Source organism: Protopterus annectens, chromosome 1.part0 (genome assembly GCF_019279795.1).
Source record: "Protopterus annectens isolate FY-2018-M chromosome 1.part0, PAN1.0, whole genome shotgun sequence".
Taxonomy (NCBI): Eukaryota; Metazoa; Chordata; order Ceratodontiformes; family Protopteridae; genus Protopterus; species Protopterus annectens.
The window spans coordinates 456,397,559-456,423,440 of NC_056725.1; the positions used below are offsets into that span (position 1 = coordinate 456,397,559).

At 44.2% G+C, this 25,882-nt stretch overlaps 1 protein-coding gene across 2 annotated transcripts in view; it reads right to left on the minus strand.

Moving 5' to 3' along the window:
• LOC122792842 (epoxide hydrolase 1-like) overlaps window positions 1–25,882 on the minus strand; it is a 1,170,497-nt gene that overhangs the window by 163,864 nt on the left and 980,751 nt on the right. The window lies entirely within an intron of this gene.

Here is a 25,882-nt window from a genome sequence, read left to right on the forward strand (position 1 = left end):
ATGATGGTTTTGGGGGGAAGCAAAGAAGTCCACCTCTGGTATTCCCCACCTGTGGATTAGAAGCTTGAATGAGTTGGGTTCCAGTTTTCACTCGTGTGGGTCCGTTAGACTTCTGCTTAAATTGTCTGCCAGTGAATTTACTTTGCCTGGCAGGAAGTGAACTTGCAGGTGCACTTGACTGCTCAAGGCCATGTTCCATAGAGCCATGGCTAACCTGCAGAGTGGGTAGGAATGAGTTCCCCCCTGATTGTTTATGTACCACATAACAGTGTTGAGAATTGACAGATCAAGGATAGGACGCCAAGAGTTTTCTTTTCTGGGCACTAGAAACAGTATGGAGTAGAAACCCTGTCCTCTTTGCTCTACTGGAACAGGTTGAATAGCCCTGATATTGAGAAGAGAAAGTACTTGCTTTTGGGCCTCTGCCCACTGGTTTGGGGGAAGGTCTGGCAATCCGCTCGGGGTGGCAGACAGTGGAAGTAGAATCTGTATCCCTGGGATACAATGTTTAAGACCCACCTGTCCTGGGTAATGTACTCCCAGTTTTTTGCATGCAGGGTGAGTTTTCCTCCTAGGGGTGCAAGTACTTGGACATGGCTGGGAAGGATGAAGGACAAGTCATTGTGAACTTTTTCCATAAAAGGGTGGCTTACCACTTCCTGTTTTTGAGGTGGAAGCACTCCATTGTTTAGATCTGTGTATAACCTGATACTGCAGTCTTGGTGGTCTGTTGTCCCTGGGTTTGGACTGAGAAGGTCTGGGAGGGACTGGAAAGGACCAGTTCTTTGAAGGCCAATGCCTACTGAATCTAGGTGGCTGTACCTGTAGGAAATATTTTACAGTTTGCATAGATTTATCTTTTTCCTCCATCTTTTTAAGAACTACTTCTGCTTTTGTGCCAAACAAACCTTCTTGGTTTAATGGAACATTTAGTAATTCTGCTTTGACATGGTCTGGCAAGATTTGTTCCTTCAGCTAAGCATGCCTTCTCAGAACAGACCCAGTGACAGCAGCCCTGCAAGATTCTTCTAAGGCATCAAAACCACACTGCAAGGTATGTTTGCCAACATGTTTTTGCAGACTGCATTAACTCTTGTAAATCTTTATTTTCTGCACAATCAGGAATCAACATAATTTTTTGTTTAATTAGTTCCATAATATGGTGCTGGTACTTCAACACGTGAAACTGGGAATTTAAAGCCCTGATGGCAAGCTGCTGATCCATTACTCTGCCTAGGGCCCCATGTTACCATGATCCAGCTCTGCCCACAACAGAACTATACTTCCTTTAGCAGTACTTCCTAAATCCAGCTACACTAATTCCAGAAACATGCTGCTGGGATGGAAAAGAAAAGCTGTGTAAACTCATACCATAACCATAGATTTCCCTCTTTTCTATATTGCAGTATTCTGTAAAACTGGGTTTTCCTCTCTTGTTATCTGAGCATCTGGCCAGTATACAAAAGATTTCAATCACTGTATGGTGCGTGGGATGCCTGACATGGCTAGCAGTGCATGGGCCATAAAAGTGATGTATGCATGCAACAGACCTCAGAAATGAGTGCCCCAGTCCGAACCAGTCCTTAGAAGGTAATGCAAGTCATGTGCCATCCAAAAGGGAACTGATGTATAACAAGGCAGGGTAGGTGGAAGGGAAGAAATACTGTAACATGGAAGAGAAGGACATCTATGGTTATGGTAAGATTTTATACAACTTTTCTATGTCCTTCTATTCACGTTGCAGTATTCTGTACATATGGGTGAATGCCAAAGCTCACTATGAAGAAGGGGGGGTGCTCTAGTAGAATTCTCCTGAAATTCATGAGGGATAGCCCTGGTGAATCCAGCAATGGACCTATAAATCTGGTCTATCTTGTAATGCTTTGTGAAGGTGTGCACAGAAGACCAAGTAGCAGCTTCAAGGATAGTGGAGGTGTCCAAGCTCTTGAAGAAGCCTCCAGAAGATGCCAATGCCCTGGCGGAATGTGCTTTAACACTCCCTTGCAAGGATTTCTCATGGTGTTTGTAGCAAAAGGTAATAGCTTTGGAAATCCACGTAGAAATAGTTTATTTAGATACTGCTTTTCCTACGGCTCTGGGGTGGAAAGAGATAAACAGCTGATCCGCCTGCCTGATTAGTCTGGTTTTCTGCAGATACAATCTGAGTTGTCGGTGCACATCCAGGGAATGAAGTACTCTCTCACTGTCTCCCTGTGGACTGGGGAAGAAGGTGAATAGGTGGATGGCTTGGTTTAAAGAAAGGTCATTATCCACCTTGGGCATAAAGGAAGGGTTGGTTCTAAGGGTTACCCTGTCTGTGTGGAATACGAGAAAGGGTGGAATAGCCATGAGGGCTTGCAAGTCAGACACTCTTCTAGCAGAGGTCAAGGCCATGAGGAGGTCAGTCTTCCATGTGCATTTTAGGGAAGCTTTGGATGCTGATTCAAAAGGAGGTACGGTTAGCTTCTCTAAAACATAGTTCAGGCCCCATGGAGGAGGAATGGCCTTCCTTGGTGGCCTGAGATGAAGGAACAGCTTTGCAGGCAATCTGAAAGCTAAGGGGGGTCCAGAGGAATCCATGCTGAAATGGCAGACAAATGGGCCTTAATGGATGAGAATGATAACCCTGTCTGCAAAGATTCACACAGGTAAGACAGTACTAGAGGAGTCTCGCTTTGCAACAGGTCCAACTGCCATTTGAGACACCATGTGGAGAATCTTTTCACTTGGACAGGTAAGATGTGCTGGTAATGGGTTTCCTGGCCTCCTGCAGGACAGTGACACATCCTCATTGTAAAGGTGTCTGAAAGGGATCAGAATCCTATCACCCACAGAGTGAGGTGAAGCGATTGCCACTGTGGGTGGATTTGGTTTCTCTTGTCCTGTGTGAGAAGGTCCACTCTGAGGGGTAACTTGTGGTGATTGCCCTTGGATAATTGTAGGAGGAGGGGGACCCAATGCTATCTTGGCCAATAGGGAGTCATCAGCAAGATGTTTGGTCTGACCTGCTGTATCTTTAACAGGACCTTCTGAACAAGGTTGGGAGGGTGGCTTAATGGCTAAGGTGTTTGCCTTACAAACACAAGGTGCAGGGTTTGAGTCTCAGAAGGGATAATTGGCTAGGCTTAAAATGGCTCGCAAGGGCAGTTAGCTTAGTACTAAACTATGAACTATGAACTATGAACTAAGAAGGAAGGGAGGGAATGCACAGAGAAACATCCCCTTCCAAGAAATTGAAAAGGCATCTGTTGCCATAGCCCATGGTTTTGGTAGTCTGGTGCAGAAAGAGGGAAGTTGCCTGTTGATGGTGGAGGCAAACAGGTCTCTTTGAGGTGTACCCCACCGGTGGACCAGGTCCAGGAAGAGATTCCTGTGTAGCATCCATTTGTGGGTCATAGTGATGGACCTGCTGAGGGAATCTGTCTGGGAATTCTGTTGTGAAGGTATGTATACCACCTGTAGAGTCACTCCCTGGGTGGAGGCCAGTTCCCACACCAAGAGAGATAGTCTGAAAAGTAAATACGATTTGGTTCCCCCTTGTTTGCTGAGATACCACTATACTGTGGTACTGTCTGTAAAAAGCTTCAAGGGTCCCTGTTAAAGTCTGGTTTGGAAGGCCCATAGGGCCAATAGTATTGTCCTCATTTCTCTCACATTGATGTGCTCTTTCTTGTGTGGTGCTGGCCACACTCCCTGCACTTTCAGGTGCCCCAGAATCACTCTCCACCCTAGGTCTGAGGTGTCCATGTACATAATCTGTTTTGGATGACAGCATTGGAGTGGAAAACCTGGGTTGAGCTTCACCTGATCCAACCACCAATGTATATCCTGTTTGAAGCAGGGCAGGAGGGACACCCTGTACTCTAGGGGGTGAGAATGCTGCGTCCAAACTGACCTGAGGTATCACTGCAGTTTCCTCATGTGAAATCTGGCTAAAGGCAGCATGGGGATAGTGGAGGCCATGTAGCCCAGGAGCCTGAAGTACTGCCTTGCAGTCATTTCTTTGGCCTGAAGAACTAGGAGCAAATAATGTATCAAGCTTTCCACCTTTTGAGGAGGAAGGTAGGCTTCCATGATGTCTGTTCTGATCCTGCACCCAGGAAGACTATGTCCTGTGTGAGTACCAGTTGAGATTTCAGGTAATTGATCTAAAACCCCAGCGTCTTTAAGAGTGCCATGCTTTCTTGTAAGTGTTGCAAAAGGGAATGTTTGCAGTCTGCCTGAATGAGGAGGTCATCCAAACATGGGAATGTTTGGATCCCTTTTGTCCTGCAGAAGGCAATCACTGGTGCCAGGCATTTGGTGAAGACTCTGGGTGCAGTGGAAAGTCCAAAATGTAAGGAAGAGAACTGAAAGTGAGAGGAGCCCACTGAGAACTTTGGGTACTTCCTGAAACTGGGTCTTACAGGGATGTGGAGATAGGCATCCTTGATGTTCAAGGTGGCCTTGAACCCTTGAGAGAAGAGAAGCAGAAAGACAGTCGGCAAAGTCAGCATCCTGAAGGTGGTCTCCAGGAACGGTCTTTTATTGGAACTAGGAAAATCCTGGGGTAAAAACCTCTTCCCATAGCAGACTGTGGAACCAGCTGAATGGTACCTTGAGTCATAAGGCTGTCCAGCACTGGTTTTAAGAGGTGAAGTTGCTCCTCTGGGGGCTGGGGAGTTCCTTTTCTCTGTGGTGGAATAATTCAGGTCATGAAGTACCCGTTTTCTATTATGGACAAAACCTACTTGTCTGAAGTGATAAGTCTCCACACTTGGAGACAAAGAGAGAGAGAGACATAAGGAGAGAGGGATAGAGGGATGGGGTGAGGGTTTCAAGGTGGGCAGGTAGTCACACATTACCTGCCCTGTCTTGAAAGGGCGGCCTCTGACTGGTAGATGGTGTGACTCTGGCAGAAGTGGATTGCTTCCTGGAGTTTTTCCTAGGCCTAGCAGAGGGGGCAGGCTGTGAGTAATTTCTAATAAACTGAGTTTTAGAAGGAAGATTCCCCTGAAACTTTGAAATAGGGGATACCAACAGATGTTTTAAATCTTGCATCTCTTTCCCCTTTTTTTGCAAGGGCTTGAATAAGTCTGCCACCTTTTCCCCAAACAGGGCTGAGTTCTCCAAAGGAGCATCTATCAACTTAGCCCTAAAGTCATCTGGTAGGGGCAGAAGATATAACCAGGAGTACCTTCTTAGGACAGATACTGATGCTGTTGACCTTGCTGAGGCTTCTAAAGTAAGGCAGCCGACGCCATTACATTAGTCTTTCTTGCCGAAGAGCCCAAAGCAGAAGCAGTTCGCATGAGTGCCAGTCGGCCACGACCTGGGTTTCATCTCAAATTGAAGCTGAAGTCTTTTACAGCTAAGTACCCCTTTGGGGATCCTTTTTTATTGCTCTAACCGATGTCAGAAAAAGTTAAAAATTGTCTCGTCTGTGGAAAGCAAATACCACACTGAGACTTTCATTCTTACTGCATCACTTGCTTAGTCCCAGACCATGACATCCCTCGCAGTTGCTTCTGTGCTTTGTTTAATGCCAGAACTATACGTCATCGGGCCCTTATTGTAGCTAGATATTTTCGCTTACAGTCCTCGAATTTCGATATGGCTTCGGAAAGCCATCTGACAGCAGATCTTCTGAAAAAACATAAGGATAAACACAGACACAGACTACACAGGTCCAAACCTACCGACGACGCTTCTGTTAAGCTAGTCATCAGTTCTCCCGTCCTCAGTGAGGCGCTTTCACAGCCACTCATGTGGATTCACAGGCCACTACTGAGATCCTTTCGGAGTCCGTTATGCTGCAAACTTCTTCTTCGACTAAGGATCCTGCAGTTGTCTCTACCTTGGATGGGTCCGGAGCCACTGAGCAGGCACCAGCTTCCGAGGAAGTATTTTGCACTACCGATTCTTGACAGAAACCAACAACTTCTTTTGCATCTACCGTTCTTTTGAAAACTACCAACTTTCTAAGGCCCAGGGTATGAACCACATCTAAGAAACCAACGACCCAATCTCAGGCCCCTGCTTCTATGCCTCAGTCTCAAATGCTTAAAATGGTGGAAGACCTTATCATACTGATCAGGGGAAGCCAAGCTACCCCTTCCAAAAGAAAAAGAGATCTGTCCCCAGTAGTTTTATCTAAACGGGAGTCTGATGACTCTGATGTATCTGAATATGAAGACATGCGACCCCTCTCTGCTTATGAGGATTTTGATGCAGAGGAATCCATCCCTTCAGCCTCTCCACCCAAGGACTTCTCCTTTGGGGAAACCCTTCATACCTTCTGGAGCTTTTCCAATGGGAATGTCAGGACTACCCTCAGTCTAAAAAGAGACTCAGAGAATTCTTAGGTCTTCCACAGCACAGATCTCTGGCTATTCCCCCAGTCCTGGATGTTGTGGACAATGTTTTCCTGGAATCCAGTTTGACTCCTGACACCCTCCCTTCCTGCTCCCAGAAAACCTGACAGGTATTACAGAGTCCCTGACTCACACAAATTTCTTTTCAAAAATACTACTGCTGACCCTGAGGTAATTTCTCAAGGGCCTAAAGGATTTAAAGCAAACTCTGCTAAGAATCCCACCCCCTCAGACAGAGATTCCCGAGCACTAGACAGATGGGGTAAAAAAGTATACACCTCTGCTACTCTTGCTGTCAAAGCACTAAATTGTCAGTTCCATATGCTAAAATTTCAGCAACATACCATGGAACTCCTCAAACAAAAAGTGTCTTCCTTTCCTGCTTGTGCAGAATCTAAAGAGTTACAATGCATTCAGCAAGTCAAGTAACTAAGCACACCTTACACTGTGGTTTTGATGCCCTAGAAGCTCCTTGCAGGGCAACAGTCACTGGTTCTGTCCTTAGAAGGCATACTTGGCTTAAGGAACAGCTCTTGCCAGACCATGCCAAATCTAAATTATTGGATGCACCCTTGCACAAAGACAACTTACTTGACACCAAGGCAGAGGAGGTCTTAAAAAAGATGGAAGAGAAAGCTAAATCTGTGCAGACAGTTAAGGATTTCTTATAATTTCAGCCACCTAGGTTTAGCAGGCATTGCCTCTTCAAGTACTAGTCCGTTCCTGCCCCCCACCAGGTCAGTTCAGCCCAGGCCCCAGGGAAAAAGACCCTCCAGACAAGGAATGCAGAGATCAAAGCAGTGGAGTTTCTCCACTTCAAAACAAGGGAGTTCTAAGCCACCTCCTCATGGTAAGAACTCACAACTCTCCTCCCCCACCCCCTCCATCTGCCCACCAGCACTTGCCCCTAGGTGGAAAACTCTCCTTCCACGCAAGCACCTGGGCCACCATTACTAACGACTGCTGGGTCCTCAACATAGTGTTCCAGGGATAGAAATTTTCTTTCCACACACTTCCAACTCCAGAAGGGTTCCCAGATCTACCACCAAACCAGTAGGCAGAGGCGAAAAAGCAAGTCCTTTCCCTGCTCTCTGTGAGGGCAATAGAGCACGTTCCTGCAGAACAGATAAGCCAAGCTTTCTACTCTAGACTTTTTCTGGTACCCAGAAAAGAGGGCACCTGGCACCCCATCCTCGATCTATCAAATCTAAACACCTTCCTGGTGATACCAAAATTCAAAATGCTCACCCTCCAGCAACTCCTACCCATGCTCTCCAAGAATGCATGGCTAGTCACCCTAGACCTAAAAGAGACCTACCTCCACATTCCTATCAGGGAATCATGCAGGAAATATCTACGTTTCAGGGCAGGATCTCTGCACTTTCAGTTCTCTGCACTTCCCATTGGCTTATCTACTGCTCTCAGAGTTTTCACAAAATGTCTGGCTTCCACCATTCTCCTTTGCAGACAAAGGACTATCCAAATTTACCCTAATGCAGGTAGACAGGAAAAGCTGCTCAAGCACCTGGCCTTTGTAAAGTCCCTACTGACCTCCCTAGGGTACACTATCAATGAAAAGAAATCCAAACTAGTACCCACCCAAAGGATTATATTCCCGGGAGCAAGCTTGGGCACAGCATCCCAGATGGGATTCCTTACACCAGAAAAGCAAACTTACTGACAGCCTACTTCTCCCAACTAGCCACCAGACCCCAGTTACCTGTAAGGAAAATCCTGTAAGCTCTGGGGTTCATGGCATCTTGCATTCTACTCATTCCATATGCCAGACTGTATATGAGGAAACTGCAAGGGCACCTAAAAAACCTTTGGTGTCAACACTCTCAAGACCTGGAAACTCTTATACCAATGATACCTTGCCTATGGAAAGACTTTCTTTGGTGGGCAGCAATATGCTCCCACAACAAGGGACTACCTTTCTCACCACCCCCCGCCGTTCAGACCCTCACCCCAGATGCATTGGACTATGCCTGGGGTGCTTCACCTGGATGGCAGGTGCATACAGGGCAAATGGAGCCCACAGCAAATCCAACTGCCCATCAACCAAAAAGAGATGTTAGCTGTCCAGCAATTGACAGCTTTCAGGCCTCTTCTCTTCCCAGGGGCTCTCCTGATCAAAACAGACAACACTACTGTGATGTGGTATATCAACAAGTAGGGAGGGACTCACGTCTACCCTCTATGCAGGCTGGCCATGACCCTTTGACACACAGCCTCTGCCATGCAGCTCCACCTGTTAGCACAATTCCTGCCAAACTCTCTAGACTCTCTGGTAGACTACTTAAGCAGAAATCTTCTGGACCCACATGAGTCGCAGCTAGACCAAAGAACCTTCACCCTAATAATTCAGAAATGGGGCACCCTGAAGGTCGACCTCTTTGCCTCCTACACCAACCATCAGCTCAGCAAGTTCTGCACCACGGAGCATCATTGGATGGCTTGGAAAGTGGAAGTCCTATCCTTCCCCTGGGTCAGTCTATTGGTCTATGCCTTTCCTCCACTGCCTCTCATCACCAGGGTTCTGCTCAAAATAAGGGTGGAAAAACCAAGGACAATTATGATTGCTCCAGACTGGCCTCACCAGCACTATTACCCACTGCTGCACAGCCTGTCCCCACTGCCACCATGGCATCTCCCTCAGACCCCAACCCTCCTGACTCAAAGGGAAGGAGAACTCATGCATCCCCAATTGCAGACCCTCAATTTGGCAGTTTGGCTTATTCCCTGACCACTGATCAATCTGCCAACCTCAGTAAACAGGTTCTAGATGTTATACGTGAGGCTAGACACCCTAGCACTAGAAAGTCTTATACTGACAAACGGAAAAGGTTCTGCACCTGGATTCAGGCTAAGGGAGCCAATCCGGCACAGCCCTCCCTACCTCTCATCCTGGATTACCTAGCTGACCTGCTATACAGTGATCTCTCCTTTTCCTCTATTAAAATTCATGCATCTGCTATCTCTGCTCATTTCTATACTGAGCACCCCCTTTTCTCACACCCTCTGATGAAACAGTTCCTAAGAGGGGCTAGCAACTTGAGGCCACCCAGAAGAGCACCTACCCCAGCTTGGGACCTAAACTTTGTGTTGGAAAAGCTCACCCTGCCCCCCTTTGAACCAGCATCTTCAGCAGAGTTGAAATTTCTCTCCTGGAAGACAGCGTTTCTTCTGGCCATCACTTCAGCCAGAAGAGTCTCCAAGCTACAAGCACTCATGGCTGTAGAGCCCTTCATCATCTTCCATGCTGAGAGGGTGTCCCTCAAGACTAACCCATCCTTTATGCCCAAAGTGGTGTCCAGTGTGGCTCTCAACCAATCCATTCATTTGACCACCTTTTTCCCCTAACCCACAAAACAAGGGAGAAAAGATCCTGCACTCTCTAGATGTGCACAGACAGCTCAGACTCTATCTAGACAGGACTAAATGATTCAGAAAGACTGATCAATTACTGGTCAGCTTTGCTGCAGGGGCAGAGGGCAAAGCCATCTCCAAACAAACCATTTCCAAATGGATAGCACACTGCATCAATTTCTGTTACAAGCAACACTGAAAACCTCCCCCTAAAGGGTCAGGACTTACTCTACTAGAGCAGCCACCACCTCTGCAGCTTTCCTCAGAGGAGTCCCCAACAGGGACATCCTGGATGCTGCCACCTGGACATCTGTTCACACTTTCATCAAGCATTACCACCTGCCTATCTTCTCCAATTCCAGGGCAGGCTTTGCCACTGCAGTCTTGCCAGGCATCCTAGCCAGCCCCTCGTCTCCTTGACTGCCTACACCCATTTCCTCAGCTTTGGGAATCAACCCAAATGTGATGATGCTGCAGTGAAACACAAAGAACATAGTACAGTTGTGTACACTTACCATAAATGTAGATGTTCGAGTGTATTCACTGTTGCAGTTTGGGTTTCCCTCCCTCCATCCCCCTCTTCTCTCTCTCTCTGTCTCCTTACAAGGAACTTTTTGGTATTTACTCTCTCTTGGTGGGGTTCTTCCACCATATCCTGGCTCCCACTTGGGGACTCCTGACAGTTAGGGCAAGAAAAACTGATGTAATGGCTTTGGCTGCCTTACTTTACACTACTGATGACCTGACGTCAGTCCTGAAGTGACAGCAATCGACGCACAAATACTAAGCCTCTGGTATTCCGGCCGGCTGAGGGCTACCTTGGCAGGGATGACCCAAATGTGATGACTGCAACAGTGAATACACTCAAACATCTACATTTATGGTAAGTGTACACAACTGTACCTTAACAGCTCCGTAATCCTCTAAGGCAATTGCCAGACTATCCTTAGCCAACTGCCAGACTTACATAGCTCATTCAGTTTCTGACTTCCCTTAAACATCATTCTTCCTCCAAAACATTCTGCATGTATTGCTACCACAGTTCCCATTATTTTCTGTACAATTTGTACTTACCCTCTTACCCTTTTCTAGAGATCCCACTTCCATTTCTTTTATCTCTATTATTATGTTCACTGCTTCCAATATGGTTGGTCTAGACGTTTGACTGTCATTTTCTAGTAGTTGCTTTTTTTGGCAGCTACCACAGTTAAAATCAGGAAGGCTTTACTGTGTCTAGGTAATTCCGATTGTGCATCACAGCTCCACAAAAATAATTTCCTTAGTTACACCAATTTGCTCTACCAATATTTCTGGCAGAGTAGTCTGCAGGGAATCTTTAAAGACTGCCAGCTCATTACACTCCCAAAAATATGTTCCTAATTACCTCTTTCTTTGTCATCACACCTCTAAAATTTGCAATCTACTTAAAGAAAAATTATTTGGAGTCTGCTTGGAGTATAAAAATACCTGTGCAAACACTTTCAAGCAAAACCACTAAATCTTCCAGGCTTTGTTGTATATTTGGGATCCATACATATATTCTCCCATTGTTTCTTTGTGAATACCTTACCCAGTCTCTCTTCCCAATCCTTTCTAGCCTCCTCTGATTGATTCCTATAGTTATCCTGCAGTATTTTATATGCCCTACAAATTATCCCTTTTTAACAGAAGCTTCCATTCTCGATTCTACTAAGAACTGTACCAGCGCTGGTCTTTCACTCAGGGTCCTCCTATTCCTTTCTTTTTGCCTATACTCTGAAATCAATCCTTGATATGAAGACAATCTGTAGCCTGCAGTCCAAGTGTATTCTTGGCCTCTTCTTATTCTATTACCTTTCCCTCTGTAATTGTTTGCTGCCAATACCTTGGTTCCTTTGCCAGTTTTCTGCTGTAAATTCCAGCCCCGTTTGCATATTTTCTGTACCCCTAATTGCTGTCATCCCTGTTGGCAGAATCTCCTTTCTCTATTTCTGTGTTAGCTTAGTTCTTAATATATTTCCTGCTGCTTTATGAATACACTGTTCTGTATGGCTACTGTTTATTCTGCTTAAGGATCTGCATCCAAAAATCTGTCTCTCCCTATTTTTTGAGCTTCCCCTGGTTTCATCATCATCTCTTTCCACTTTGAATTACAACATTCTGCTTGTGCTATGTATGATAGGAGCCTTAACTGTGTAACTCTGTAATATCCATTGAAATAGTACAGTTTTGTACCTACCATAAATGTAGATGTTCGAGTGTTCACCCTGCTGCAGTCATCACACTTGGGTTATCCTGCCGTCAGGCGGTCCCGCAGTCAGCCTGAATTCCAAAGTCTTGGTCCGGCATCGGTTGCTGTCGCTTCTTCCCTGACGTCAGTGCGCCAGGGGTATATAAGAGGCATCCAATGCCATTTTCTTCAGTTTTTCTTGCCCCAGATGTCAGGTGCCCCCAATAGGTAGGCAAAATATATATAAGTAGCTAGATAAAAATAAAACAATACCTTTAGGCACAAGCAAATACACCACAGAGGTTGTATAGGATAGAGTGGTATAGATAAGTTCAGCTAGTTCAGAGGGGATGGAGGGAGGGTAACCTGGACTGCATCAGGGTGAACACTCCAACATCTACATTTATGGTAGGTACAAAACTGTACTATGTTCATCGTGTCACCCTGCTGCAGTCATCACACTTGGGTTGAATCCCAAAGCTAAGGATGGGAGGTGGAGTCAGACAGGGTTAGAAGAAGCTAGTAAGCCCTGCAAGACTGCAGTGGCAAAACCAGCTCTAGTCTTAGAATATAGAGGTAAGTGATAGTGTTTGGTGAAGGTGTGCACTGAACTCCAAGTTGCAGCTTCCAGAATATCCTGGTTGGCACTCCCCTGAGAAAGGCTGCTGATGTAGCTGTAGCCCTGGTGGAGTGGGACCTAATGTTAGCAGGTACTGGTTTCCCATGATGCGTGTAGCAGAAACGTATGCAATGCCCTATCCATTTAGAAATGGTCTGTTTTGAGATAGCTTTTCCTTGTGATCCTGTAGCATAGGCTACAAAGAGCTGCTCAGTTTTTCTGAAAGCCTTAGTTTTATCCAAGTAGTAACGTAATTGCCTGTGAATGTCCAAAGAGTGCAGGAGTCTTTCTCCTTTGTTCTGGGGATTTGGGAAAAAGGTGGGCAAATGAATGGTTTGGTTTAGGGCCACACTGGATACCACCTTTGACATAAAGGAAGGGTTAGTTCATAGAGAGAGACTGTCTTGATGAAAAATGAGGAAAGGCTCCACTGCCATTAGTGCCTGTAGCTCTGAGACTCTTCTAGCTGAGGTTATTGCTAGTAGCGGGGCAGTTTTCCATGAAATAAATTTTAAATCAGCTGAAAAAGCTGGTTCAAAGGGCAGCAGTGTAAGCTTTTCCAGAACAAAGCTGAGATCCCAAGTAGGTGTTGGTGCTCTCCTTGGTGGTCTTATGTTCTTAGCCCCTCTGAGGTACTGCCTTAGGAGTGGATGTGAGAATAAAGGAGGATCCATGTCGTATTGAGCTGAAATTGCTGAGGCATCGATCTTAATAGATGAAAAGGAAAGTCCTTTGTGCAACATCTCAGTTAAATATTGTAGAATCTGAGGAATGTTTGGATCAAGTGGATTTTGGCCTTTAGCCTGGTTCCAGGCGCAAAATCTTTTCCATTTGTCTGAATAGGTTTTCCTGGTGCTGGGCCTCCTGGCCTCCAGACTGACATCCATAACAGCTTTGGATAGAGGTGTTGGCTGGTTGTTTAGGTAATTTGCCATGCAGCCAGGTTTAAAGTCTTGAGCTGGCTGTGTAGAATCTGATTGTCTCGCTGGGTGAGCAGGTGAGGAATCTGTGGTAAAATCCATGGTGGGCCGTGGGCCATGTTCCTTAGAATTGGATATCAATGCTGGCGTGGCCAGTCTGGTGCAATGAGTAACATTTGTGGCCTCTCTAATCTGACTTTCAGCAGTACCTTTGCTAGAAGAGGCAGTGGAGGAAAGGCATACACTGTTAATGTTTTCCAACTGAATGAGAGGGTGTCCACTTTCCAAGCTTGTGGATGGAATGTCCTTGTGCAAAATTTTTGAAGTTGGTAGTTTTGGGGGCTTGCAAACAGATCTATGTCTGGGCATCCCCATTTTTGAGCTATTATTGCAAATACTTGTGGATCTAGTTTCCACTCATGTGGATCCATGATGTTTCTGCTTAGGTCGTCTGCCAATGTGTTTTTCATTCCTGGCAGGAATTGTGCTTGTAATTGAACCTGGTAAGACAGTGCGTGTTCCACAAGGTCATTGCTTGCCTGCATAGAGGGTAGGAATGTGTGCCCCCTTGCTTGTTTATGTACCACATTACTGTGGTATTGTCCATCTTTATTATTAGTTGTCCTGGGTGCAAGAGGTCCTTGAAAGCTGTTAGGGCATTCTGTACTGCTAGCATTTCTTTTTGATTGATATGCAGATGCCTCTGATCTGTAGTCCATTTGCCCTGAATGCACTGTCCTGCCATGTGTGCTCCCCAGGCATAGTCCGATGCATCTGTTGTCATAGTTTGCCTGGCTGTGGCTAAGGTGAAAGGCTGACCCTTGTTCTGGTGACATGCCTGTGCCCACCATAGAAACTCCTGTTGAAGGCAGGGAATGAGTGGTATCATTGTTTCCAAGCTGTGGCTGTGCTGAGTCCATACGCTTTTCAGGTACCATTGTAATTTCCTCATATGCAGTTTTGCAAATGGTATTAGTAGTATGCAAGATGTCATGAATCCCAAGGCCTGCAGAATTTTTCTTGCAGGGAGTTGGGTTTTTGTTGCTATTATTTTGAAATATTGAGCCAGCTGTTGTTGCTTGTCTGGCGTGAGGTAAGCCATCTGGGCCGTTGTAGAAGGCCTGCAGAATTTTTCTTGCAGGGAGTTGGGTTTTTGTTGCTATTATTTTGAAATATTGAGCCAGCTGTTGTTGCTTGTCTGGCATGAGGTAAGCCATCTGGGCCGTTGTATTCAAGCTGGCACCCAGGAATATTATGTTTTGTGAGGGCACTAGTTTTGATTTTTTTTCGTTTACTGTGTAACCTAGGCAACTTAGAAGGTGTTTGACAAATGCCAGATGCTTTAAAAGAATGTCCTTGCTTTCTGCTTGAATAAGGCAGTCATCCAGGTATGGATATATTTGAATTCCTCTTTGTCTGCAGTATGCAATTACTGGTGCCAGGCATTTTGTGAAGACCCTGGATGCAGTAGATAAGCCAAAGGGCAGTGCAGAGAATTGATAATGCGTTGAACCTGCAATGAAGCGGAGGTATATCAAATATATCTTCTGCAATTTTGTTTGATAGGGACATGCAGGTATGCCTCCTTGAGGTCCAACGTTACTAGCCAAGCATTCTTGCCCAGCATGGGAAGAAGCTGCTGTAGTGTTAGCATCTTGAATTTTGGTACTTGCAGATAGGTGTTCAGAATTGAAAGATCCAGAATGAGTCTCCATGCTTTGTCCTTTCTTGGGACTAGAAAGAGTCTTGAGTAAAATCCTTGTACTTGCTCCTGTGTAGGTACCTGTTGAATGGCTCTCGTGTCCTTGAGAGCTGTAATTTGTTTTTGTGCCTCTGCCCATTTATTTGGTGGCAGGTTTGGCATTCCTTTTATCTTTGGTAAGGTATGAAAATGGAATCTGTATCCTTGAACGTCTGCCTTATCCTCCATTTTCTTTAAAACCTCTTCTGCTTTGACACCAAATACATCCTGCTGTAAAGGTGCATCCCATAATTTTGCTTTAACATGATCAGGAAGGGTTTGTTCTTTTAACCAAGCATGTCTACGTATGACAGAGCCAGTAACAGCTGCTCTACAGGAAGCTTCCAATGAATCAAATCCACATTGTAAAGTATGTTTGCCCACCTGTTCAGCTGCATGCAACAGATCCTGCATTTCCTTGAATTCAGACTGTTCAGTATGTGTGCTCAGTTTTTGTTTTAATTGAGACATTAGGAATTGCTGATATTTCAGCATGTGAAACTGACAATTTAATGCTGTCATAGCCAGAGTTGCTGAGGTGTATATTTTCTTTCCCCATCTATCTAGGGCTCTGGAATCCCTTTCAGAGGGCACAGGATTTTTAGCCAGAGAAGCTTTAGCTCCCTTAGGACCCTGGGAAATTGTTTCTGGGTCAGCCACAGGGCTTTTATAAGGGAATTTGTGTGAGTCAGGTACTCTGCAGTATCTGTCTGGTTTGGCTGGAGCAGGAGGTAGAGAGTCTGGATTAAGACTTGACTCCAAGTAAACATCATCCACAATATCTAAAACTGGAGGGATAGCAAGAGGTCTGTGCTGGGGTAGTAAAAGGAACTCTCGGAGCCTTTTCTTAGAATCAGAGTAGTCCTGGCCTTCCCAGTGGAAATGTTCCCTCATGGTATGTAAAGTTTCCCCAAAGGAGTAGTCTTCAGGGGGAGATGCTGAGGGGATAGAGTCTTCAGCATCAGAGTCTTCATAAGGTGGAAAAGTGTAATCCTGTTCCTCAGAAGAATCTGAGGAAATTGAAATCTGGTCAGAGGAAGCATAATCCTACTCTTGTCTTGGTCTTTTATCAGGAGGGGGATGGGAACCCCTGATTAGGGTAATCAAATCTTCAGCCATCTTAAGCATCTGTTTCTTAGGCATGGGGCCTTGACTGTAGACTGATGTACAGTCTTCTTTGGTTTTAAAGGAGTTTTAAGCTTAGCATAAGATTTAATGTTGAGTGTAGTCGGTCTGAAGACACCTTCTGCAACCGAAGGGGTTTTCACTGCACCGGGGTCTACTTCTGCTCTGGTGTCGGAAGGCCTAGTAGACTCCGCTTGAGAATCTGCAGCAGTCTGGGGTTCCAGTTCTGCGGTCATCAGGGGCTGCATAGGTGCCTCACTGAAAACCGGTGACAGGCCCAGCAGAAGCCTCGTAATCTGGCTTGTTCCTAGGCTGCATGTCCTGATCCTTGCGTTTTTTATGCATGCCGGTCGTCGGCTGCTCTGGCGGCATGATATAATTAAATTTCCTACCAAAGTAATGTCGTGCGAAGTCAAAACAGTGTTTGATAGTTAATTTATTAAACCTAGCACAAAACCGACAACCTGTGACGTCGTGGTCTGGGCCTAGGCAAGGAATACAATAGGAATGGAAGTCCTTATGAGGTATTTGCTTCCCGCAAGAAATGCAATTGTTAACTTTTTCTGACATCGGACTGAGGCAAGAAAAGGTTCCCCAATGGGGTGCTTAGCTTTATTGAAGACTTTGGACTGAAATTAGAATCGAAAATCTCAGGTAACGGCCGACCGGCACTTGCAAACTGCTTCTGCTTCTGCTTCGGGCACCGTGCGGCAAGAAAGACTGAAGAAAATGGCATCGGATGCCTCTTATATACCCCTGGCGCACTGACATCAGGGAAGAAGCGACAGCAACCGACGCCGGACCAAGACTTTGGAATTCAGGCCGACTTTGGGACCGCCTGACGGCAGGATAACCCAAGTGTGATGACTGCAGCAAGGTAACACGATGAACATCAGGTAATCCCAAACCACCTTGTTCTATTGGAAATATCAACTTATCCCACTTGACTCTTGCCCTCTTCCCCTCCCACGTAAAATCCTTCAACTATTTATTAATTGCTAACCACATTGTCTCCTCAGGATGTCCAGAAATGTTAGCCATAGAGTTTAGTACTAGTACTGTTAATTCAGACAAACCACCAACTGTGGTTCTTTTGTTAGCAGAGACTTGTACTGTTGCTCGTTCACAGTGATGCGTTTGTATTTTTGGTGTAATTTCCACAGAATATTTAAGTCAAGCGTACTTTGACTTTTTGAATATTACATTGGTACATCAGAGTGGTAAAGCTTGGCACTGTGTGAGTTTCATATTGATACAAGCAGTCAGATGATTGGTGCAGAAGATATTAGTACTAGTAGTGTGTTGCCATCTTACATTGCTGACAAAGTCTGAGACGAAAGGTTAACAAATGTTTTACAGCAGGTCTAGTGGGGAGGTGATAATGGTTTGTTTGAGGTGAAGTCTCATAAATTACTATACTGTTATAAAGCCAAGCACTGTTTTTATTGCTTCAGGCATACAGAGAAATGCTTTTTCTTAAGTCTAAAGAGCACAAAACACAATGAAGAAATAATCTTTTGAATTGTTGGGGCTGACTTATGACTCAAGAAGCAAAATATGATGTCCTTCTATTCACATGTTGTTGTATTCTGTACATATGGGTTTTCCTTTCTTGCTACCCAAACATCTGGCCAGTATAGAAAAGATTTCAGTCACTCTATGGTGCGTAAGACATCTGACATGGCTAGCAGTGCGTGGGCCATAAAAGTGATGTATGCATGCACCATACCTCAGAACTTATCAGCCGCCATTTGAACGTCAAGTGTTCCTGCCTTCCAAGCCATCAGATTTTCGAGAATTCAGATAATTACCCCATTGGGGAACCTTCTTTTCAGTCATTGTTTTCTAATACTTATTCATGTCACCCAGAAAGGGCAAGTGTAAGTGCGACCATAAGATACCTCACAAAGATGCCCCTGATCTGTGCTTATTTTGTCTTGGTAAGTCGCATGACTACAAGGCCTGCCCCATCTGCCAGGCATTTGTTCCCAAAACTTTACGTAGCCAACTCCATGTGCTTAATCTATATTTAGAAAACCAATGTCTTAAACAGCTAGCATTCAGGATGGAGGGCTGTGCTAATTTACCTACTGAACTGCCAAAAAAGAAGGCCAAGACCACAAGGCCTGCTACTGCGAATGTGCCTCCTCTGTCCGACACTCAGCCTGTGGCCGACATCGGCCTGGTTGAACGCTCAGGCTCTGCCTCTCCAGATACAGCAGGTACCTATTTGAAAGCCAAAGAATCCTGCAGAGAAGGCAGGTCCATAGAGGCTTTACAGATGTCGGTCTCCAATGCTGAGGGGGGAACCTGCACTTTTGGTAGGACAGTCGGATCCTTCTGTCTCTTTGTTGTCGTCAGGACCCTAGGCCTTACCCTGTTCAGATGCTTACTAGGCCATCCCTCAAAAAGGAGGAGAAGAGGAAGTGTGTGTTCCCTGTTACAGAAAGTACAGAAGATTGGCAGGCTTTCTCTCAAAGTCTATTTAATGCCATGGCCTTGCGGCCTTCTACACCTGGGACTTCTACTATCCCTCCTCCAATCCTGAGCCCTAGGCCTCAGGCCACAGAACCCTCTCAGATGGAAGAGGAAGAATACTCTGATTCTGCTTCTGAAGAATCACTCTCCTACACTTCTCAGCTCCCCTTTCCTCTTGGATATGGTTCACCAGAGGAAGAATATGTGGACCCAAATTCACCTGCAGAAGATCTAAACTTTGGGGAACCTATAGCTAAAATGAAGGAACAATTTAAGTATGAATCATCAGAGATGACCGAGGTACAAAAAAAGACATTATGACCTCATCCAGATGGATTAGCCAAGTCCCTTCTGCTTTTCCTCCCATTCATCCAGCCTTTTTGGATGCCTTTTCAGCAGCATCCATCTATGCAGACCAGAAAGATTCTGTAAAGTCCCTGAGACTGCAAAATTCTTAATTAATTGTCCAGCTTCAGACCCAGCCACCATTTCTATTTCAACTGGCAAGGCTTCAAAACTTCTGCCTTCTACTGCTGAGAAGGACAGCAAAACCATGGAGCATTTGGGTAAAAAGATGTACACTTCTGCTACTCTTGCCTTAAGAGCAATCAGTTACCAGACACACATGTCTAAATATGCCTTCTGGAACACGAAGAACATATAGCCATTTTCTGTGGTCCAATGATGCAAGGTTTGATTCCCTCAGCTTCCATTGCCTAACTGAGAGACTCTGAGCAGTCACTTAACCAGACACCGCCAGAGTGTGATTTTAAAAGTTCCATGGAGATCATTGTTCAACCCTGGAAACCAAATACAAATAAATAAAATAAAAAAATAAAATAATCAATTGGCAATGACTGTATAGAAGATTATATATGATGTATAATGTTTGCAACTGAAAATATGTCAAAACGGTTTGTTTTTGTTTACATAAATATATGATTGCCTATGTCATAAGTGATAATTCAATAAATATTTTTTTTTGTTTAAAAAAAAACATTTAATTTCTGGAATGGCAGCCCAACTGCATTTAGCTCTGGTAAACAGTATGTTTTTCTGATGAAATCTCTCCTAGCATAAAATACCACATATAAAACTACTACATAGCAGTGTTTCTCTTCAAATTTTACAAATGACATTCCTTCTTAGCATTATCAACATGAAGTTATAGAAATCAAACTTGCTCAAGATCTGTAGGTTGTAAGCTTGACTGTCAAGCCTATGAACCTGTTCAGACCTTCAAAGTAAGAAATATCACTCTTCTTTACATTCGTGTTTCTTCCAGATGGCACTTATTAACCAATTCAATACGCTGCATCTATATGCAAATGGGATTCGCAACTCTAACTTAGGTGACAGTAAATATAAGTCTTCTTCTTTTGACTTTTCCCAGTTAGGGGTCGCCACAGCAGATCACCTGTCCGCTCATGATTGGCAGTGGAGTTTTACAGTGTCGATTTGCCAGCCCGGCCCCCAACCTTCCACAGAAGGCACACACATGCACGCACTCACACCTAGGGCTAATTTAGAGTGTCCAATCCACCTACAAAATGTTTTTTGGATGTGGGAGGAAACTGGAGCAACCAGAGGAAACCCATGCGACCACAGGGAGGACATGCAGACTCCGCACAGAAGGCACCCCAGCTGAGGATCGAATGGGGAGAACCTCTTTCTGTGAGGCAGCAACACTAACCACTGCAGCTGCCCGACAGTAAATATAGGTCTAATGCTTCCAAAATCAAACCAATCATGGATTTTCATTATTATAAAATCTTTATATCTATACTAGCTAAGAGAATAGCAAGCGAGTTGCCAAAATTGACAGAAATGGATCAGTGTAGTTTTTGGAGAGGATGCAAACATTTGGCAACATTAATAGAACAATGCATCCAAAGTGAAGCAGAATGTAAGAAAACACCACTGTGGTTTTGAGTCTTAATGCAGGGGAAGCATTTGCTAGAGTCAGCTGGGATTTTATGAATAGGGTAATGGTGGCATTTGCAATCCCTGACAGAATAATACTGTTAATTAGGAAGCTATATGAAGAGTCAAAAGCAAGTATTAAGCTGTAAGGGATCCCCTCCGACAAGCTGTGTTTGGACAGAAGATCCAGGAAGAGGTCGATTCTTCCCCCTTTGTTATTTGCTTTAGATTTAGATCCACTAGCAAAGAAAATAACACGCTCACAGTTTCAAAGGACACAAACGGTATGGTAATCAAGAAGTTAGCCTTACTTGTACATGATATTTGTTTTGTTCTTGACAAATCCAGAAAAAGACATTTCAGTAATAAGGAACATTTTGAGGCAGTTTCAAATCCTCTTGAGATACAAAAGTGACGATAAAATGAAAGCTATAGCAGTAACCTATGTACCCACACATGAGCTGGTTCAGCAATACCCATATTAATGGGGACATGATAAGATATGTTATCAACCAGAGAAGAATTTGTAGACAATAACTAATAAAGAGCTGAAGGAATTTATTTGGGAGCGGAAGAGTTAAATGGGTTACATTGATACTCCTCTTAGAGCAACATAGTGTAAGACTACCTGATTTGAAGGGATACTTTTGAATTATGCAATTAAGCTCAAGTACTTAACACAATCAAAAGGTTATAAGGAGGGAGTTCAAGAAAAAAGGACGGAGTAGGAGTTTGGATGCAGGTCCTTAAGGAAAATAACAACAATCATATGGGATATGGGTCCAAATGGAGACATGGTGAAACCAGCAAGGAAAGGAGAACAGTATTGCTGGACTTGAATTCAGGTGAGTACCTTCATTTTGTGAACCCTATTTTCAGAAAATTTCACCAAGTCAAAACTGTTATATGGACTGCATCTTAAATAGCATATATAGGTTCATAGATTCATAGGTGTTTACTAGGCTAATGACCACAAGGGCCTTTTTAAGCCTAGCCATGCATCCCAAGTCTCTGACAAGTTCTGACACCCTTGAAAAGTGTAAGCATGGGACTGGAAGATGAACCATTTACAGGATACCTGTGTCCATTAGAGAAACAGGTACCAAACCAAGGATGAATTTCCGGTTTTCCATCCAATTGTCCCAAGTTGCACTTGAATTGGGTTAGGGAGGAACTCTGCTTCACATGGATGGGGAGCCTGTTCCATAGATGGGGTAGTCTCTGGGATACATACCTATCTCTCCAGCAGGTCCTATTTATATCACAGGCAAAGTTTAAGTCTTTAGAATGGGTAATTCTGGTGCTGTTTGTTTTCTGGATATGCAAGAGGTCCATCAGAGAGGGGTCTGACAATGCCCTGTATGCCAGGCACATATCTCCTCTCAAAAGCCAGTAGGAGATAGAATACATGGATAGGGCCTTGAGGGGGTCTGCATAGGATATTTTACTTGCACCCTGTATTCTTTTAGTGAGGAACCTCTGAGGACGTTTGAATTGTTGGATATGCCTGGTTAGGTACATGCCAAAAGGGGGCATTTTACTCAATTATAGGTCTGATGAATGCCAAACACAGTGAAACAATGACTACCTTAGACTTAGATGCCATACCTTTGTTTATAAGTTGCGCAACAGAGAATGATTTCCTCACCAATGTAGACACATGATGGTCAAAGGCTAGATTACTATCTATATGGGTCCCTAAGTCCCTGACTACTGGGTCAATTCTAAGGGGTGTGTTGTCAATATGACAGTTACCAGGGATGGATGACTTCCCAAAGGATACTATTATGCATTTCTTGGCATTTAGTTTTAGTCCATGGCTCTGATACCAGTTGTTTGTCTGTGTCAGCCCCTCCTGGGGAACATTTGTGTCAGTGTGAGATTCAATGACCGCACCTAATTTGCAATCATCTACAAATTTAGTCAGCCGGAGACCACTGACATTGCCCTTGACTTCTGAGAAGTAAATGCCAAAAAGGAGTGGTGCAAGGACTGATCCCTGAGGGACTCCACTTGTGACTGGCCTCTTTGCAGAGGTGGACTCCTCAATTCTAACTTCCTGGGTCCTGTCTGTGAGCCAATTAGCTATCCACTGGCTGACATACGAATTTGTTCCTAACCTCTTAAGTTTGTCAACAATGCCTGAGTGGGGTACTGGGTCAAATGCCTTGGCCAGGTCAAGGTAGCAGCGTGAACAATTTTGCTCTCATCCATTGCTTTGGTGACCTTCTCAAAGATGTCCAACAGTTTGAGTGGAAAGAGGTAGGTTTAAAAATAAAAAATACTGGAAACAGGGGTATTGAAAATAAGTAAGAGGAGGCTGGAATTTGTTGGAGAAATTTAACAAAGAAGCCAATGTACTGGGAGCAAATAACTTGAAAGGAAATTATAATAAGAGTGGGATGAAGCCAAGAAGAAGTTTGGACTGCAGGTTAGATATTACTTTCCCCTACTAGGGACCAATAACACAGTAAATGCAAACAGAAAGGAATATGAAATGAAAGACCAGCTTTTAGCTGAGGTTAGAAAAGAAGTTGCTGTTAAAAAAGTGATAATTAGTAATAGTATTGAAAAAAGGAGGTCATTGTCCCACTGTACTCATCCCTCATTAGACCCATTATAGAGTATAATGCCCTGTTTGGTATGTACCTCACAAGACATCTGCAACAGCTGGAAAGGCCACAGAAATACCTCACTAAAAGAATCATAGGCCTAAAGCAGATGCCATATGCTGACCGTCTAAAAAAACTCCAGCTATACTCTGTGGCATATCGTCTACTCAGAGGCAATTGCTGCTTTACATACAAGGACATGTCAAACCCTGAGCTGTTGGACATGCTCCACTTAAAGAAATCCCAATCCCTCAGAGCCACACGCTCCAGGGATCTAAACCTTGTCATCACAATGAACAAAACATGCTGGAAGGATAGATTCCTGACCCAGAGACTCCCCATACTCTGGAAAAGAATGCCCATACATGTCAAGCAGAGCACCAGATTGGCCCTCTTCAAAAGGAACCTTGATGATTGGATGGGAGATAGGAAATTCACCCCGGGGATCATGTCAGTCACCCTGCTAGACAGGGGTCTAGAGAAGTAAAGAGAGTGTGGGAAGAAATATCTAGGGAATTGTTATGGCTAGGCTTGCACAGGCCCTAGGGCCGATAGCCTAGTACAACCTATGAACCTATGAACCTATTAAGAATCAACCACTGGAGGTTAGAAAACAAAAAGAGAATGGAAAGGTAATTTGCAAAAGAACAATGGGAGGAAATCTGTATGGTTTCCAAATATGAAACAAAGTCCAGAAGGTTTATAATGTTTTCTTTAGAAGTGTTTGTATATGCATTGTTATTCACCAAGCAGACTTCACAAAAAGTTTCCTCAGGTAGCTGGGAAATGCTGAAGATGTGATATGAAAAACTGCGGTAATTGAGAACATGTTTTTTTAGGAATTTAAGAAGTTGTCAAAGACATGCTGTAGGTGGATCGGACACTCTAAATTGGCCCTAGGTGTGAGTGTGTGCGTGTGTGTGCCTTCTGTGGAAGGTTGGGCGCTGGGCTGGCAACTCAACACCGTAAAACTCCACTGTCAATCATGAGCAGACAGGTGATCCGCTGTGGTGAACCCTAACTCGGAAAAGAAGAAAGAGTTGGCAGATTTTAAAAGTTCCCTGCAGAGAACTTTCTCAGAAATGCTGGGGGAGCAAATTGTTGTAATTAAGGAAATGATTACTTTCAGCTTGGTATAGGATCTGAATTGCCTGGACATAGTGGTGACTTACTAAGTTTAATGCTACTGGCTGCCAAAAAAGCAAGTACTACAAAATAAGACTCAAAATGTAAACAAGCTATAACTGAAGTAATGAATATTATAACGGAGATAAAAAAATTGGAGGTGGCATCTTTAGAAAAAGGAAGGAGCAAATTACATAGAAATAAATGGAATTTGTGGGAACAGTTAAAAAGAAAACATATATGTACACTACAAGAAAAAATGTCACTATGGTTTATCTTTTCTATTAATGCATGTGAGCTATGTCACTATCTGTACTGGGATTTGATACAGTTGTTTGAAAAAAAAGTTTGTTTTAATTTATGTTAATGGATGTGAACTCAAGCTGCAACTTAATACACAATGACTTAATAATGATGTTTAACAGAAAAAGGACATTAACATAGAATGACTTGAGCTGACACTGACCAGCACCAATGGTCTGACCAACTGACCCCAACTTCCATCAGTATCAAGACATCACTTTAAATTAAAACTGGTACTGAACCCTTGAACACTGTGGGCTTGAATTTTGTGGACTGTCAAAACTATGCTGACAGTATCATCACCAAATGAAACTTCTACTGCTTGTCTCTGGCACCAGGAACTAAAAGGAAGCTTGATGCCAAAGGAACCTGTACCAATACTCCAAGCACTGACTACACCACCCACATGGGAGGCATCAATGAAAGTGGCTCTGGCTCGAAGGCATGATGATCACAATAGATGTCAACACACTTACAGTACATGTGCTGACTCAAGACAACTGCAGGCTGTTCAATGGCCTCATCAGTCTTGGCACCATGATGGGGTCAAGGACGAGGCATCATAAAAAAAGGGGGTAATGGCAAGGAATTCCAGTCTGCTTCGGAACCAGGGGGAGAGCCAACACTCATCTCTACCTGCATCTTGCACACAGCCTTCATCAGTTTACTAGAGTCAACATCTACTTCATGGAATGGCAACAGTGGGATGAAATGGTCCTGCTGGACATAAAACACCTAGCAGTCAGAGGTCTAGAGGAGGTCAGCCTGCCTAACGCAGCCTTATTAGGTGAATGATAGCTATCCTGTCTAATAGCTTTGGGTTGCTGCAGGTCAACTACATTAACCACGGTAACCACCAATCTGGACAAACCAGATTCTCTTACATGCACTTCAGTGCCATCTGACAGTTGCATCCTTTTAGCAGAAACCTAAGTAGACACACTGGAGTAGAGAAACCTGTTGGCTTTCTCCCTACATTTATAACTATTCTCTTTAGCTTTTGGTTTGGAAAATTCTGTACAGACTTTTTACAACCTTGGGAGGAAGCAGATTCACATTCACTAAGGGAGGAAATGTCTCTGAGCAGCAACCACTTCAATATAAG